This window comes from Rhinichthys klamathensis, unplaced genomic scaffold (assembly GCF_029890125.1).
Source record: "Rhinichthys klamathensis goyatoka isolate OS25496 unplaced genomic scaffold, OSU_Roscu_1.1 h1tg000056l_1, whole genome shotgun sequence".
Taxonomy (NCBI): domain Eukaryota; kingdom Metazoa; phylum Chordata; class Actinopteri; order Cypriniformes; family Leuciscidae; genus Rhinichthys; species Rhinichthys klamathensis.
In genome coordinates, this window is record NW_026606601.1 from 788078 (window position 1) to 807511 (window position 19434).

Consider the following 19434-nt stretch of genomic DNA (forward strand, 5'->3'; position numbering starts at 1 on the left):
AGCAGATAAGCAGTATTGCATGCCTAGAGAGTGACTATGGATCCAAGATGGCTGCCAAGTGAACTGTTATTGTTTGACAGTGACAGTTTGACTCCTGTTAGACCAGGTTGTGGTGAGTCACCTATCCTTAACACGCCAAGAGCAGAGATTGATGATTGAAAACTGTAAGCATCTATCCTGAAACCTTTTGTTACCATGTTAGCCTGGTTAGTCTGGTTAGATTGTTGTCAACCATGAAAAACTGTATCATTGGTGTATTTGCACAGTGAAGTAAAATAATCCCTTAGTTTGATCAGTTGATACTATTAATTGATAACTAATTAGTGTCTTAAATATATTAATTGTATAAGAATGAAGGATGTTCCTGAAGTGTTTTAATATCTCGACTGTTTGACAGTGTGTGATCAATAGTGGCAATAGCTGTATTGCAGCACTGAGAGCTGAGCAGATTACAGGTTGATGTGAAAATGGCAATGCTATTTGTGTGTCCCTGGTTTGGTTTGTTTGTGAATCTTTGTCCTCAGACCATGAGTACAGAGTAAACTGTTTAACCTAGTGATATAAAGTAATTGGAATGGCATGAAACCATTAGGATGGGCTTTTGCACTGTTGTTTTGCAATAAACTCTAAACTTCTTGTCTTAAGAACATTAAGGCAGTGACACTGTGTACTTTTTCCACGTAAATTACTAATTAAAGAGGCTAATTTTATGGGGAAATTACATAAGGAAGAAGTTAGGGGTTCACAGGGAAATCACATCAGTGGTTTGTACAAGGGCACTCTGTTTAAAGTCGGCATCAAATCAAAATGAACCTATTTATTGTTTTAATGGATTATAAAATGGTTTTATATGGCCTCATAATATTTTAAAGTTGCCATGAAACCAAATTTGGCCCTATTTTTTTTTTATGCACACAATTTTGTTATAAAATTAGTTTATTCATTTTGTTTGGACCTCATAATCTTTTAAAGTTGATATGAAATCAGAACTGATCCTATTTATTTTTTTATTGTTTTTGTTATTAGTCTTAATTAATTAATGAGGAAATTTATTTTTTAACCTTAGTAATCACAATACAGAATGATAGTACGTCATAATACAATAGTAATGCCGGTCACAACTTCTGTTTCATGCTTTAAGAGCAAGTTGATTGTACACTTGCCCTGAGATTTCTAACCGGTATTTTTTGGCCCTCGGACCAAATTTCTTAGAGTTTTGCATCCCATCTGAGATCAGGGAACACCTCATTAAATGCCCTAATTATATACTGATTTGTGTACAAATTATCAAACTATTTATTGCTTCTTCACAGAAGGAACATAAGTTGTTGCATTGTAACAATATAGCCTAGTTTTTGGATTGAAGGCTTGACAGGCATCAGTAAATAACTTGTTAGGTCTGGAGCAGGAGTTGATTTGGGACTCGATAGCGTGTCAGTGTTCATCTTGCCGCTGAGAATGTCATTAAGAAACATCTGGCCTGGAGCAAAGGCAATGGGAAAACTCGCTTTCCAGCTGAGTCCAGACTTACAGCATGGTGTGAATGTGAGAACTAACAATGTAGATGAATATATGCATTATTTTTATCCAGACTTGTTTGCAAGTCATGTGCATTTCTTGAAGGACTTTTTTAAAATCTCCTAACTTTTCCAAGTAAGCTAAACATTTATCACATTTTGTTGCTTACATCTATGTGATCTAGATATTTGCTTAACCAGACGCGTCTTCCCTTTGAAAACTGACAGTGTTAACCAAACAGTTCGTTTTTTTTTGTTCCAAGTTTTGTAGGAAAGCTGCTGAGCCTTTCACTTTCAACAAACCCATTTGGGCTTAGAATTGATCATTTTTTTATTTTCAAGGTCGTCTAGCGACCTGAAGCTGTTCGTTCTGTAGCGTGTGCGTTCAAGCCTTTCTATCGCTCCTGCTTCACTCTTTATATCTGCCCAACACTTTTCATTAAAAGTCATAGGTTTAGCTCTGGGGGCACTGATCAAATGGGAAAAGGAAATACATTTTCATTCCTTCCAGATATTTCAAAAGTACCTTATATTTACATATAGATTGAGTATTTATCAGGAATGCAGCGGTGAGAGCATATTCTCTTGTAGTTCATTTTCTAAGACCTTGTTGGATTCATGTATTTTTTATGGGCTGAAGATGTAGAGCAGTTGTGATTATTTGAACAAGATGTCTACATTATTTGAAATCGTAACAAAGCATAAGGTTATGGGAGTTTGAACTTCTACGTATGTCAACTCTTCAGTAAGTGAGTCATAAAGCAGAGGATGAACATCATGTAAGCATGTATGCATTTGCTTTTTGTCTGTTTAGTTCATGACAAAATTAGTTATTCATTTAGCAGCAAAGCCATTAGCAGGACTGATTATGGTTCAACTTCCCCATTCCCCCACTGTATATTTCCCCCATCCCCCCCTCGTTCATTTCTACCTTCAGTCCTGCATAGCCCTCTTCTTTGTACCATCAGCTGACTGCATTGATCCATAAAGTCTCTCCTGCACCACGTACCGAAGCTCTGTTCTCTCTAAACCGATACTGGGTCATAGGGAGCTGTTTTTAGAGACTATATTTGAGAATAAATGACCCCCATGTTTGCTGAGTTTTAAAAAATAAGGACAATAGAATGTGTCTTTAGTCTTTGTTTTGGTGATTTATCAGGTGTTGGAAGCGTCCAAAGAATTTGAAAAAAAGTGTTTTCTTTCTTTCTTTCTTTCAGAGTTTTTAGAACAAAATTATAATACAATGATTAAAAGTATAGTAGGAAATAATAGGATATATAGATATAAAATGTTTGTATTACTTTTTATTTTTACCACAGTAAGAGAATGGGATTTTATTTTATTTTATTTTATAAAAAGGGGTTGGACAGTGAAACTGAAACACCTTGTTTTAGAGCTCAATCTTTTATTAGTATGGTGTAGGGCCTCCTTTTGCAGCCAAAACAGCATCAGTTCGTCTTGGGGATGACAGATACATGTCCTTCAGTGGCCAGAGGGATTTTGAGCCATTCCTCCTCCAGAACAGTGATGTGATGCTGGTGGAGGAGGAAAACGCTTCCTGACTTGCTCCTCCAAAATACCAAAGTGGCTCAAGAATATTTAGATCTGGTGACTGTGCAGGCCATGGGAGATGTTCAACTTCACTTTTATGTTCAGCAAACCAAGTCTTGCTGTGTGTATTGGTGCATTATCATGCTGATGCACAACACCCCTTTCAGGGTACAATGTTTGAACCATTAGGTGCACATGGTCCTCCAGAATGGTTCGGTAGTCCTTGACCATGACCTGCCCTTTAAGCACAGTAGGGAATGCCATTTTATAGCAGCCCAAACCATCACTGATCCACCCCGTGCTTCACTCTGGGCACACAACAGTCCGGGTGTTAAGCCTCTTTGGGGCTTCTCCACATCGTAACTGGGAAAGACAGTGAAGGTGGACTCATCAGAGAATAATACATGTTTCACATTGTCCACAGCCCAAGATTTGCACTGTTGGGACCTTTGAAACCAATTTTTGGCATTGGCACGAGTGACCAAAGATTTGGCTATATAGCAGCTTGACCATGAATATTGACTCTGTTGAGCGCCTGACGAACAGTTTAGGTAGAAATAGGAGAGTCAAGGTGCGCATTTAATTCTGCTGTGAGTTGGGCAGCTGTGGTTTTATGTTTTTTTTTTATATAATACTGGTTAGTACCTGGACGTCCCTTTCAAACAGCTTCCTCTTGAGTCGACAGTTACTCCTGTTGGATGTTAATCGTCCTATGCGGTGGTATGCCAACATTACCCAGAATACCATATCTCTCCATACACCACAAAGACTTTCTGAGCCAGCGAGACGCGCACCAAGAGTTTATCCTCTTTTGAACTCTGTCTCCCATTCTGTTGTGTACATATAAATAAACATATACCCAGCCAAAAAAAGTCGCTGTTTGTATTTAAATAGGGAAATGTTTAAGAGTGTATGACTGGATCATTATTGTGGTGATTATGATGTTTGTAGCATGTTATATGTTTGGCAACAGTTCACCAAGATACATCAGAGATAGAACCATACTTTCCATAGTATATTTGTGTATGAGAACTCTAATTGAACTCATTTTCAAAATGATCAACAAAATCCTAGTTTTCTAATTAATAAATACTAGAAAACTCACTATGCATAGTAAGGTATTTTCTGTATGACGTTCTCTAGACATTCTGAAATAATTATCAACACCGAAACACAAGTTGTTTGTTTAGCGCCTGTTAAACAATTAAATTTTGATCGAGCGCTCGTTCGTCTGTTGTTACAGTTGGCAAGCTTTCCCTCAAAAGTGCTGCGCTCTGTTGATCAAACATTACCCAGGACAGCTTTCTGCTTTTTCAGTAAATACCTCGCCTCTGCTTCGGTTCTGTTGCTTTTCTGCAGCCGTGTGGCATAAAAGCGCTTTTTGCGAACTGAAATAATGGTTAATTATATGGATTGGTAACAGATGCAGCAGTCACCGCAACGTCCCTGGTACTCGGGACCACAGTGAAGAAAGAAAATATACATTAGCCCTGCGTTGCAGCCACCTGACTGCTGTTCAACATTCACTGTTCAACATGACACACTGTTTTGACAGAGGAGAATGAGAGGGAGGGAAACGTATATGGGTTGAATGAATGAATATAGCCATATTCATCGTTATCAGAGTTAATAATGCATGATGCACTTCTTTTCCCCTGTGTTAATACTACTGGTTTCCATGTCAAATTCTGCGAGTGTTTAATGGACTGTTCATTAGTTTCAGCAGATTAATAACGCAGGTTTCCACCCAGCCAATTCTCTTTGAAAGGAGTTGAGCCTTTTCCAAATTAAACTTTTATGCCGTCATTTCTGTCAAAAAGCGCTGGATGAATGATAACCTTGGCTATATACTGTAATTATTAGCAAAGAATTTGACCATAAATGGAAAATCAAACTCATTTTAAGCAGCACTAAGTAGGAATTCCTTTTTTGTCAAACAGCGACCCCTAGAGTCGCTGTGGAGTACTTGTACTGTCGTGAATAGCACTCACGCAGAGATGGCTCGCACTCACGGCCGGATCCCCTCCCCCTGTACACCGGTACCTGTTCAGTAGGATGTACGCTGTGACGAGTGGAAATAAGGTATGGCCCCTTTAAGAGCTACGCGCGCCCTGTTTAACTGTCGGCAGTCTGTATTGTATGTGCGCCTCGAACACCACAGGTGCCGGGTTATTTCTGTTTGATGCTCATTTTATCAGATCTGTTTTTTGCCGTAAAGCAATTCGTTACCTCGCGATACCTGATATCACACAATACTTCCTAAAGTTGCAAGGGTGGTTTTGCGGCTCACAGGCACCAGGGGGGTGCGAGACGACCACCAGTCAACACTAAATTAGTAATATAAACATTACAATGACTCCAAAGCTGTTCGGTTAAGGTAAAAAAGTTACTTAGTTCACCTGTAAGAACTATTAAAAGGAAAGTGTAGCAATTACAGCTGCAGAAAGTGTTTGTGTCTTGTTAAAAGTAGTCCTTTAAATATTTCCCTGAAGCTTTCCATAAGATACAGCATACTGTAGATATTAATAATTTGAGATTGTGATGATTGATTGATCCAAGGAAGTGCGGTTGTACTGTGGGCGACGGCATCCCAATATAATGGTGGGCGTGCAAAGGCAATAAAAGCGGGATATGCGTTTGTGATTTGCGTGTCTGTTCACTTTGCACAGTCTCACAACAATTCGATTAATATTCTATTCTATGCTATTTTGAATTGCTGCAAATTTGTAAAATAAAATCTCCCCTGTAAATATAAGCAGAATGGTTTTAATTCATTTGCAGGAAAAATCGTGGACCCAAATTGGACTGAAATTCAACAAACTTTCCGTGACTGAATAGAAATGACTCGTCACTTTTGTAGAAAGAAATTCAAGGAATGCTCAAAAAGGCATTGACAGAGATGCAAATGAAAATTCCTGCGTCAGGTTGTGCAAACTGCAAAAATTTGCCGTGTTAGGCCAGACCAGACCTCCGCTAACCCTTGTGGGTGTCACTGTGGAATGTAACTATGATAGCCACGTCCTCGGTGGTCTGATTATCCCTCCTCTCCTTCATTGTCTCTCCTCATCCTTGTCCTTAACTCTTAAGACCTCCCCTTTCCCCTCATTGTTCGTGTCCTGTCCCCACTCTTCACCCTCTCATGCCCCATGTTGACCCCTCACTCCGGTCCCTCTGTCTCCACACTAACTGGCTCTTCACCAGCTGCATTCTTGGAGTGGCTGTCCATTCAGACCAGTCTCTCAGCCCTGATGGATTGCCTGTCGTAGTAACCTGGACAGGATAGAGTCTATTCTGGTTTTTCACACAGCGTCCCCTCCTCTGGTTTTATCACAGTCAGAGTCATTGAGCTGTCATTTGTCTAAGTCTCGAGTTCCCAACACATAGACCTTGGCCTTTTCTGGTTGGGTAGTTCTTCGTATGACAATGTGCATATCTAAGTGAGTAAAGCTTGTCCTTAGATGTCCTTTCTTTTTTTTAGCTTAATGGCTATGTATTTTGACATTACTATTAACTTGAGAGCTATAAGACTAATTGAATATGACACATGGTTGATAAGTTGAAAACAATGTACATCTAGTTTACATCCAGAATGACATCTGTCTGAAAGTATGTAATTTGTGGATACAGAGCAAATAAATTCTGCAGTCAATCCGATCAAATGGCGCAAATCTGATCAAACAGTACAGTTCAGTGTTGATTTCATGTGACAATATTTGTATAACACCATGGAAACCTCACTTATACAGAGGATGTTGTGTGTTTGTATCATGTATCTTTTGTTTTGGTTGTTTGACATTTTGTATAATGGCAAGGATTAATGAACACTCTTCTATCCGATGCTTTTGAACGGTGCTGGGAAGTTGCCCGAGGGAAAACTCTTGTTCTTGTTGGTTATAGACATTCCTTTCTATTTATTTTCTTCTGAAACATTGCTAATATTTTTTCCTGATGTAATTATTCTCAACCACACCTCGAGTGGCAGCAAGGTGAGGGGAAAATAGTGTTTCTATTTTCCAAAGCATACTTTGTGGAGGGTTGCATCCGGATCAAACTAGAAATAATTGCATCTGTTATTTGCAGTTGTCATAGAATGTGCTTTGTCCTTAAATGAATAAATCCTGAAAGAGGAATGCAGTTTCCTTTATAGTCTTTGCCAAACATTTGGGAACGCCCTGCGTTCTGACCCAGTCGCTCCAGTGTTGAATCCGTTGTTATTCTCAGCTATTCAGATCAGCATTTGTAGTGGCTTTAATAGCCATTAAAATTGGTTGCATAAAAGGTGGTTATTTTCCTTCATTACAATTTTAAGTTGTTGCCTTCATATCCACTTATGTAATCATAATATCAGTATTTTAGAACCTTTAGTAGGTAACACAATATTTTTGAAAGCAAAAGAAAAAACTGTATAACATGCAAAAAATCAATAAATGTGTGTGTATATATATATATTGGTTGGTTGGTTGGATCAGGATTTTGATTGGATTTTGAATGCTCATGTTAACTTTCATGCAGATCACATTTAGAGCATTGAATACTGACAATAATGAAAACGATCAATAAAAACGAACTAACTTTATTTATAGAACGCTTCAAACCCATAATGGCAGAACTGCTCTTGTTCTGGCATGAAGATCATCAGGATCAGCTCCAGCAGTAAATGTTTATGGCCAGCGCTGTTGCCTTCTGTATTCTCTTTGGGATGGTGTGGCGGCCAGCTCTCTGTATTGGCTCTGGTCAATGGAAACCTCTGCCAAAACATACTCTATTACAACAGAGGAATTTTTAATAGACTTACCCAGCATTCATGAGAGTCTTTTTCAACAGCTCTCTATATTAGTATAAAACTAATATTGTGTGACAATGAAAAACTTGGTTGTTCGTGTTTCTTCTGTAGACCCATAGTGGTTTATTCCCAAAGTCCCGAATTAATTTGTGGCGACTGAGGCTGGTTTCATTCAGGGTTTAGTTTGAGTTATGCACACAGGACGTCCCTTGGGGTTTCTGTACTCTGTCTTATTCTTTGGTCCACTTAAACCCCTATCCTCTCCACCTACTGTTGTTCGAAATCTGATTCATCTTCTTTACATTTTGTTCTTGTTTCATTTGTGTAATGTTGGTCTTTTTTAGCTTGGTTCATTTTGGTCCCAAGGGACACTACATGCAACATGAGAACAATACAACATTTATGTATTTATTTAGAGAAAAATCACAATATAGTAGACAATGTGAAATAGATTAAAGCCTGTAATATTGTTTTGTTGCCCTTTAGGGTAGAATAGTAATATTACATATAGCTCTAGCTTTTATGTTCAGGGATTTTAAGGTATCAAGCACCCTGGGCAAAATGTATGAACTATATTTATATGTATACAGTATTTACAAAAATAATTCAATAATGTTATATTCATTAAAAAAAAAATACATTTTTATTATATTATACTATATTAATCATAATATACAGGTACATTCTCAATTATTGTACATAGTTATTTTTTCTTTTAAATTTTTTTGACTTTTTTTTAATTATATTATATAGGCTAGTTATTTTCTTGTTAGGATTTTTTAGGAGTATTTTTCTATTTTTGGACTTTTTTTTCAGCATCCTTCATCCAATTTCTCTCTTTCTCTTCCTCTTCACCACTCACCTCATCAGTAACAGACACTATACGTCCCATAACCCTTTCCCCTGCTGTGTCTGTGAGTGTTGCCATAAACCTGAGCCGGCCATCATCCCTCTAATCCACTCAGAGGTCACATGACACTACAGCAGCATGCACAAAAGGGCCAATATACCTCCCGTGTCCTCGTTGATTAAGACAATACGAAGACAGGGAAGCTGATCCAAAATCAGCACTCGTCCCGTGAGTCATTTTAACATATGGGGCCTGGGCTGGGCTCAGATATGCCTCCACAGGTGAAAACAGAGAACAGATGTGGATTGCTTGGCACAGTGTCAGCGCCTGTTTGGACACACTCAATAGGGGTATTGTGCTGATGTGAATACGATATCATTACCATGCGGATTAAGTGGAACGGAACACTGCACTAAATGAAACCTGGCAACCGTACACGTGTGTGAGCCTTAATAATAGCTAATACACGTTGTTGATATATAATGTCTATCATCAGGTTTTCTGCGAGAGCGTAGTGTAGGTACAGTGTGGATTGTGATTGTTTTTAAAGAATCAAGGTTTCACTCAGTATGAAGTAATTATGGGATAAAAGTAGATTGATGTGATTAAATATCTTAACTCACGACTTAGAGTCTTTGATGTGTTGATCGCTAGAGTCCTTCAGTTTGTAATTAGTTTATCATTATGACCTGACTGGGTTATACAGTGGCTTTGTAAAGTATTTGGACACTTAAAACATCATGTACATACTACAGAGCATACTTGCCTTTAAGTTTTAAACTGTTTTCAAATTGTGTGTTGCAAAAGAGTAGTAGAATTTGGATTGTTCTACCAGTCAGCCCAGTCTCACACCCAAGGCGTCATCTAACTGACGCTTTTGACCATGTTTGGCCATGCGTCAATATGCCGACGCACAGGGTACCCCTTGAGCGTCAATATGAGACGTGCCTCCTAGTGGTCTAATCCTAACCCTACCCCAGACCTAAACCTACCCATAACGGAAGCGTCATCTAACTGACGCTAAAGGGTGCGCGGCATTTGATGACGCCCGAGGATGAGCGTCTCATGTTGACGTTTGGGGGGTGGTGTGTGCGTCGGCATGTTGACGCATGGTCAGAAGCGTCAGTTAGATGACGCCTTGGGATGAGACTGTGTTGTACCAGTTGATATTAAAGAAGCACAGTTTTGTCAACAACAAAAAAAGTACTGGTGATATTTCAACAGTTTGCTTCAGTATAATGTCAGTGTAAAAGCCAATTATTTAATTCAGTTGTCTGTATACTATCACACTTTTTTTCATATTTGGAGGCCTTGGCATCAAAAAGTTGAACTGAATTCTGTGTGAACTCGAATGTTTGCAGATGGCAGTTGGGTTGCTATTTTGCTATCTAATGCTATGACATTCAGACACTTAAAAGTATGACTTAAAGGGATAGTTCACCCAAAAATGAAACATTTGTCATCACTTATTCACCCTCATGTTGTTCCAAACCTGTTATTTCCTCTGTTGAACACAAAATATGATATTTCAAAGAATGCTGGTATCCAGACAGTTGAAGGTAGCCATTGGTATTTTTTTTCTGTGAAAGTAGATTGCTATCGTCAACTGTTTGATTACCTACATTCTTGAACATATCTCCTTTTGTATTCAACAGAAGATAGAAACTCAAACGGGAGGGTAAGTGATGACAAAATGTTCATTTTTGAGTGAACTATCCCTTTAAGTATCTAAATACAAAGGGCACTTGACAGTTTACACCAGTTGATCATTGTGACCTCATTCTCTTTGACTATTTTAAAAGCTTTTCTCTACTTTTTAAATCATCTCAGGTAGGCCAAATGCTGCACTCTCACCCGTCTGATGTACATGCTCTCGCTATGTGCAGATGAGAGCACATCCCTCTTTTTCCTCCATTAACTTTCGCTAGTAGGAAGATAATAGCAGCTTCCTGTTCTGAAAGTAAAGAAATGTCAACACCTTTCCTCACAAAACTGCCAAAACATGAGGGATCATCACCTTTTTATCTGTCATCAGTGCATGCTAAGTGCTAAGTCTCTGTTTTTCGACTCACTGAGTGCGGTCCACAGTTGCGGGGGATCACAAAAGTAAATGGAAAAAATTTTACGCTCAAGTGTTTTTTCCTAATGTAAAAAACAACGGTTTTTGGGGGGAAGTTGATTAATCGATCACAAAAATGATTCACTGCACCTAGTAAACTTTGAACACCTCAAATCCACCATAAAAATGATTCATCAGGGTGTAGACAAGTTGAGAATCCAGATAAAATTACAATGGCGGTCTTTAAAGACTGGTGTCATGGCGTTATTGTGGGCATGTCATTTACACAGCCCGTTCTCATCCCAAGGCGTCATACATGTGACGCTTTTGACATTTCGTCGAAATCTTACGCACATGGCATCCTTTAGCGTCAATATGAGACGCAGAACCCAAGGCGTCATACAGGTGACGCTTTTGACATTTCGTCTAAATCCGACGCACATGGCATCCTTTAGCGTCAATCTGAGAAGCAGATCCCAAGGCGTTATAACCGTAACCCTACCCCAGACCTAAACCTACCCATAACAGTGCGTGTTATATTGACGCTAAAGGATGCCATGTGCGTAAGATTTCGACGAAATGTCATATGGCGTCACCTATATGACGCCAAAGCATGAGAATGTGTTGCATTTACACTATAGAGAAAAGGAAATCTGATCAGCACTGTTGTTCTGTACGGCAAGTAAAAGACTAACTCTCAAACAACCTGTATAGAGCGTAACAGTAGGGTTTCTCCATAGAGAAATTGTATATATTATTTTTTTAGTAAACCTCTCAAAACAGATCTACAATAAGCTTAGAGGTAGTTAAGTGATGTTATATGTTTATGCTTCATAGGATTTTAACTTAATTGTTATCAGTGATTGCAGGACTCTGAACATGATTGATGTTTGTGAGTAATTTGTAGAAACTTTATGTGCTTAACTTTGCATAAACCCAATGCAAAATGTATTTACCCGCTGTTATGAACTTCAATATCAGTTTAAATCTCATCTGGAGACATATTCTTGATGCCATGGGTGTAGTATTTTGCATTTGTGAGCTATGTGTCCAGTAAATGCAGTGTGTTTCCAAAACGGCAGACACCTGACTCTGTTCCCCCGCTGGCTTTGAGACAGACCTCATTAAGTCCTCTTGTGTCTGTCTGCGGGTCTGCTGTGCGCCGGTTGGCAGAATGCCCTGTCTCTACCAAGGTTAACTGTCACCACAGGCTTTGACATGTCTCCCTCTAGCAGGGCTAATGTCGCCCAGGGGAGTGGTAAATGTGTTTGCACCTTGCCCGCTGGGCAGACTGGCACAGCCGCGTTGCCCCTGCAGAATACTGGCATGAGCACCTGTTACTGTTGTGGGATAAGCATTATCCCTGCGTTTGATTCTTACAGCTATGGACACAGTGCTATATTATAGCAAATGAGTCTTCATATATATCCCACCCAAGGATCATGATCGCGAATAGACCGATCGCTTCTGCTGCCTCGCACTGGGCCCCGCTCTATGCTTGGGATGGCCCTGAGTGAACTCATTGTCATGTTCAAGAAACTTGTTTGGAATGATTTTAGCTTTGAGACATGGTGTGTTATTCAGCTGGAAGCAACTATCAGAAGATGGGTAACACTGTGGTCACAAAGAGGGAGATAGTCAACGATATGCTTATAACGGAGAAGCTTTTCCTTTGAGTTTTCCGCGTATACAGACAAAACGATCCCCATTCACACAGGTCCGCGAAAACGACTAAAAACCCTGTATTCTGCTGCCAGGCCTTAAGATGGCGTTGAAATACTATTGACTGAACACGTAATACGCATGTGCATGACATTATTGTCTTCAGAGATTCGCGTTTTTGTTGTTTGGAGCAGAAATCGAGGCTCATCACAGACTCATTCTGTAGACCTCGGTGGTTACGAGTGGTTATTTGAGTTACAGTTGCCTTTCTATCAGTTTGAACCAGTCTGGCCATTCTCCTCGGGCATTAACAAGGCATTTTCTCCAACAGAACTGCCGCTAACTGGATATTTTCTCTTTTTCGGACCATTCTTTGTAAACCCTCGAGATGATTGTACGTGAAAATCCCAGTAGATCAGCAGTTTCTGAAATACTCCAACAGCCAACAACCATGCCACATTCAAAGTCACTTAAATCACTTTTCTTCCCCATTCTGATTTTCAGTTTGAACTTGCTTTGTGGTTGTTAGAGTAATCTGGGTTGTTGCTAGGTGGTTTCTTGCTGGCTCAAATCAAAAAGGGTCTGTATAAAAGTCTGTAAATTTGGCTCAAGTCCCTCTTTCAGTGTAAGTCTGTGGGATTTTTATTATGTGTAGGCCTACCTGGAAATCTGATTGCCTAAAAAAGTAAAGGTAAGTTTGCTGCATTATTTGACATATCATTCATGTTCGTAGCACAAAGTCTAATACTTTTTAATAGGGATTTAAACAAATTAGTGCTTTTCCTGTGGCTTTGTACAAGAGCAATTTATAGTTATTTGCTGTCTTAATGACTAATTGATCTGATGGAAAAAGCTGATATTTAATCAGCAAAGAATTTTTCTTTGTTGAGAAAAGTCTGGCATTCACACACACCATTTGTATACTGACCGCTGGTCAGACATCTGATCAATAGTGTGGACAGTCTTATACCGTCTGGCGCTAAAACCAAATGATGTGGAACTGCAATTACAACACTGAAGTTCCCAGCTCAGGATTTGCTCAATATAAACACAACGCCTTACACATTCGTGAGTTGGTGCTCTTCACCTTTTTGAACGCTGGTGTTGGAAGGCTGCTGGCTCTATTTTGGGAACCGTCCTGCTGTTACAAGATCAAGGTCCAGGAAAGATGTCATATCAGAGGCAGCTGTCGAGTACTTGTATCTCTATGTTAGTGTCTGTCGCTTATAGCTCCTTACCTCACAGATGCCGGGTTATGAAAATATCAGGTCTGTTTATGCCTGCCCATATGGCTGGAAGCGGAGGCTAAATCAAGCATTCGTGCCTTTTTGAGCATGTTGGAAACCTTGTCTGGTTTATTCGTTATAAGTAACATTTAAAATCGCACTAAGTATCTAAATTGACCCTTTCAAGATTTGATTCACAATCATTGTTCAAGAAAGTGCGTTAACAACCACATAGAAAAGTCCTGTGAAATGTTTATTTGTTTTTCAGGCAATAAAATCTTTCCTTAAAACCGTAGCAGTTTAAGGGTTTGATGACACTTAAAATGTTTGGTTCCATTAAAACGAACCCTGGTGCGATTGCTCTGTTCATTTGAATAAGTGTAAACGCTGCCATCAGAACCCTGGCCCGCACCAAACAAGCGGACCGAGACTGCTGAAAAGATGGTTCTTGGTCCGCTTTTAAATGAACTCTGGTTCACTAACCAAGCAAACTGAACTACAATTGCAGATAGCACTAGATTTTAAAATCCTTAATAAATCGGCTTTAATCAGTTAGAGAAGGTATAAATATACAGTAACAAATTATTTGGTCACATGTCTATGTGTGTACACGGTACTTTTTAATGCAACTATGCTTTCTAATCCACTTTGCATGTCTTCCATAAGCACAGAGTGACAAAAATACAGTCAATTGAAGCATCATCAGTAAATCCACTGCAGCAGAAGTCCTCTATACAGCATTGCATTGACCTCCCTGAGTTTGTCCTTCATCTGTAGTTTCTCTGTCTCATTTGCCTTTCATCGCTCTCAGGCAGATGCCAAGACTCCCCAGCACTTAAAGCACAATGAGGAGAGGGAGGTGTTTCTGTGGAGGAGCAGCCTTCTGTCTGTCTGCACTGTGATAATGGTGTTAGAACAGCAGTTATTCTCAACTGTCCCACGGTCTCTTTGAAGAGATGAGTTAGAGGTTTTCCTATATTAGCTCTGTAGTGTCTCATAAAGCTAAAGGTAAGGACATTGTGTAAACTCATAATTGCTCTACATTGCAATTGATTTTCATAGAGTTTGACATTAGAATGTTGCTAAGCTAACAGTTCAATAATACATGCATAATACATAGCAAATGAAAATTGGATCTCTCAGAGGTTGCTCTTGCATAGCTCAGAGAGCCCGTTCTCATCCCAAGGCGTCATAAACTGACGCTTTTGACATTTCGTCTAAATCCAACGCACATGGCACCCTTTAGCGTCAATATGAGATGCAGATATATATGGGCCAGAAGGCGCCTCCTAGTGGTCTAACCCTAACCCTACCCCAGACCTAAACCTACCCATAACTATATTGACGCTAAAGGGTGCCATGTGCGTTGGATTTAGACGAAATGTCAAAAGCGTCAGTTTATGACGCCTTGGGATGAGAATGCGTTGGCTCAGAAGAATCAAAGCATCAACTCTGACTGGGATGTTTGGCTGCGGTCACGCCCATGTCGTAATTACCGTAATTTTAAGACGATGACACGTGATTTTCTACAGCGGTCAGATGGTACAGCAATCACATGGTACAGGTACAAGTAGGAGCTCTCAGAAAATTCCCAGTTTACAAGTTGTAATTACGAGTTCTACAAGGACGTCAATGATTTTTACAAGTTGGAATCTCGTAATTACAGTAATTACGACAATGCGTCTATTCTCCCTAAAATACCTGAGCTGAAAATAGTGAGGAATGATTTGTTCATATACAGTGAGATAGTGACAATATTCATCCTTTATTCATTGCTCAGACTTTCTTTGATTTTATCTTTTGACTGTAAAATTATCCTCAAAAGATACATTTACTTAGTAAATTTACTGCAGATTTTAAGATATTTATACTTTGTACATTGAATATCACTGTATTTTGTATTACTGCGAGGTGTTTTTTATTATTTAAAAACTTGTTTTTACCTTGTCAATACCTAAAATGTTTTAAAATAAATCTTCCAATTCAGAAAGACAAATAATACTTAAATGTATAAAAATGTGTTGATATCAAAATTCCAGATATTTTAACTGGAAAATTAGGCAAAAATACTCCTGAAAAATAGGATTTTTTTTTCTTTTCTTTTTTTTAGTGTGACATCCATTTTAGAAGTGTTTAAATTTTGAGGTGTACTGAGGTACAACTAGTCATTCTCAAGTCCCTGTTTTCTCAACTACTGACGTTTACGTACATTTCTCCTGTTATTTTAAAAACCCCAATGATTCACCAGGTGTTTCATGAAGACATTTGCAGTTACCCAGCGCTGTTTGTATACCACTGAGGCCTACAACCGCACAATTACATTTTATTAGCAATCCTAACAAAACAGAGCGTCGTCACCTGCTGACTTTTCTTGTATCAGTTACAGAGACGGTGATATTTTATGAACTGTTTTGGCAGTATGGTGTCCAGCATGCTTTATATTCCCAGCAAACCCTTCTGGCCTTTTCTGCGGTTAGCGCCAAACAGCCACACGCTCTCCAGTCACTGCTAGCAGTAAATTACGCAGAGGTCAACACCAGGCTCCTAGAGCTGCCTACACCCACATCGCCAGCCTCGCTTTCAGTTAAGGCCGTTACGGATGAGCACGTCTGGATGAGGAAGACCATTGAGGCCTGTTTGAGAACCAGGCATCAGGGAAGCTCAAGCAACAATAGCCCCAGAGCTGTGGAGCTCTCAGCGGGGTTGTGTGAAACCAGAGCCGGGCAGAAGTGAGAGTAAGTGCCCCCTTGGGGGCCAAAGGGTGTATTTATAATGTTAAGTAGTGCAGTTGCTCGCCCTTTGCCGTTTGTATGGGACGTAGAATGTGTGGTGTGTCATTAGAAGGATCTCATGAACATGGGACTGGAGTTTATGTGTAGATTAATCAAAGTCTTTAGCACATGCTAAGATTTTTGCACAGGCCTTTTGTGATTTGTCGAACACGATTTGTCGCTGTGACATTACACATCTCTTGGCATGCCTCTTGGACTTTATTTAGCTCTTGTAAAACAGCTCACAATGAGCAGGTTAGTAAATCTAGTTAAGTACTTTCAGACTAAAGAGATTTTGCCGGGACTGTTCACGCTCACTGTTCTCAATCCTTTTGGAAAGGAGCCAGTGGACGGATACAGACACACATTGATGGAAAGATTTATGCAGCTCTCTGTCGCAGTAAAGGCTTTCAAATGCTTTGATCTGCCTGTAAAGCATATGAAACATAGAGTATGATCATAACAAGAGTGAGTACACAGTAAAAAACTACTTGTTGAGTTTATTCCCATTGAAACATTAGCTTATTCTTGATTTGTGCTGATGCATTTATATATATATTGTATGCATAACACATTCTCACCTCATGTCATTAAACCATATGTCATTATTTTTATTTATGTATTTTTTTTTACTTTTATTAATAAAGTTAGAATAAAAAAAATACATAAAATAGAAATACAATAAAATTATATATAATTTTATTGTATTTTTTGTTTTATATATATATTTTTTTTAAAATTATTACTACTTTTTTTCTTCTTCTTTTTTTACACTTTTTTTTGTATGTGTCTGTCATTTTTTGCCTGAAAAACAAACAAACATATGTGAGGTTTCCTTCCACCCACAACATTGTGTCTACATAAAATGATGTGGTTGGGGTGCATGTAGAAAAAAGTGTCCCAATCAACCCGAATTCACCCTACAATTATATAGTAAATGTCTGTTTACATATATAGATAAGGAGATGTGTAATAAAGTACGGTAAATAATGAAGTTCTTTGAAGTCCAGACACCAAACATTAGCATATTCATTTCAATCTATAATACGTGTGTATGAGACAGATCAGATTCCTTTAAAACCAAAGACGTGTCTATTTCCAACCTCAGACATCCCTGTTTTGAGTCACATGCTGGCCTGCATTGATTTACAGTGTAAAGACACTGATAGCGTATCAGGTACTTAGTTTGCAGTGTGCAGTGATACAGTTTAGCGTTCGTTTGTGAGTTACTCTTTGTTTGCCGTCTCATACTTTACTGCAGCTGCTTGTTCATAAATCAAACTCAGTAACATGATCGGCTTTAACTTATTGATGTTCATATCCTGACCCGGTCAATGACTGACTCTAACTCTCTTTCTTTCTCTCTCTCTTTGTACGTTAGCCTCAAACTCATGTTCTCACCACGTCATATTCACGTTCACACATCTGAAAATCTCCAGGGGTTTGAAAGACCACCCACATTTTGTGTGTGCTAGTTCTCTATAGAATGCTATACCAAATGGTATTGTATATTTAGTATACTACCACTAATGCTTATACTTGGTGTTGAGTATTTGAACAACCCCCCAGCCCTGAAAATTAAACTTCAGATTGTAACTTGTCCCATGAACTTACGTTGAAGGAAATCAGAAAGAGAAACTCATAGAGCTTTAAAGGTGGGATTTTTATTTTTTATTTTTTATTTTACTTATTCAACTGATTTATTTATTTCTGGGCTATTTTCTGTTATTCTACTATTTTATCAGACTATGCATGAGTGTGTTTGAATGTAAGAGTGTAAATAATACACCTTGTGTCTTCCCTCTGTTTACACAGTGTGTATTACAGGGGGGTCAAGTGTAGTAGAACTTTGGCCAATCGTGACTAACCCCAAGAGTTCAAGTTTCATAACTTGTGTACAACCGGCCTCCCTTTTCACAAGGATTCCACTTCCTGTCTTACACTAACCCCACAAACCTACATCTGTGTAGTATTTGATATGACTTGACAATCTTTGAATGGGTGTTTTTAAAGTAAAGACTTTATAAGGACCATTTCCTTCAAGAGTGCTGCAATTTTCCTTTATTAAGACTTGGGAAAAGAAAAAGTATCAGGTATCTCATTTTCTGAACAATTTGTGCCAGGCATGAGTCAACTGAGCTTGTAAAGAGATCTCATGACTGTGCTGACACATACACAGAAAAATATGAGAGAGGTGGTAAATTTGAGCACTACTGTAAATATACTGTACTTTGTGACAGTACAGCTCACACATAATATCATAGAGGTCTGGAAATGTCGTATATAAACAAAATGCTCTATATTTTGGAGATTTGTCATAGATTTTATCCATAAATGTGACAGGTTCCTTCTAGCGTTACTGTGTGTGTGCTCACAGATTTTGGCCGTGGGTTAGAGGTAAGTTGTTCCATGTGTCCCTCTGACAGTAATCTATAGTAAAAAAGTCTTCTGTCATACTACAGACCTCCTGCAAAATGCTCCAGATTTCTGAGCATTTGTCTCCGCCTACTAAGAGGTCCTTTTTTGCTTAAAGTTTGGAGCAAAACTTATTGTTCTCGGATAAATATCCCATAAATATATACTTTATACAATAAAATACACAAAGTTTGTAGTAAGACTTTTTCAAACCGTCAAAACAGCAATATTGTGAAATATTATTACAATTTAAAATAACTTTTTTTATTTTAATATAATTAAAAATGTAATTTATTGTGATCAAAGCTGAATTTTCAGCATCATTACTCCAGTCTTCAGTGTCACATGATCCTTCAGAAATAATTTCTTCTTATTATAATCAATGTTGATAACAGTTGTGCTGCTTCATATTTTTGTGGAATCTGTGATACATTTTTTGATGAATAGAAATTTCTAAATCTTTTGAAAAATGTATAATCTCTTTACTTTCACTTTTGAGAAATTTAATGCATCGTTGCTTAATCAAAGTATTCATTTCTTTAACAAAAAATACAAATTTTACTCACCCTAAATGTTTGATGCTCTATAATAAAGATCTGT

At 38.5% G+C, this 19434-nt stretch overlaps 1 protein-coding gene across 1 annotated transcript in view; it reads left to right on the forward strand.

The window, feature by feature from the left end:
• sema3fb (sema domain, immunoglobulin domain (Ig), short basic domain, secreted, (semaphorin) 3Fb) overlaps positions 1 to 19434 on the forward strand; it is a 149038-nt gene continuing 129604 nt past the window's right edge. The window contains exon 1 of the mRNA XM_056248593.1: positions 1 to 112. The gene's annotated coding sequence lies outside the window, so the exon portion shown is untranslated. The remainder of the gene's footprint in view (positions 113 to 19434) is intronic.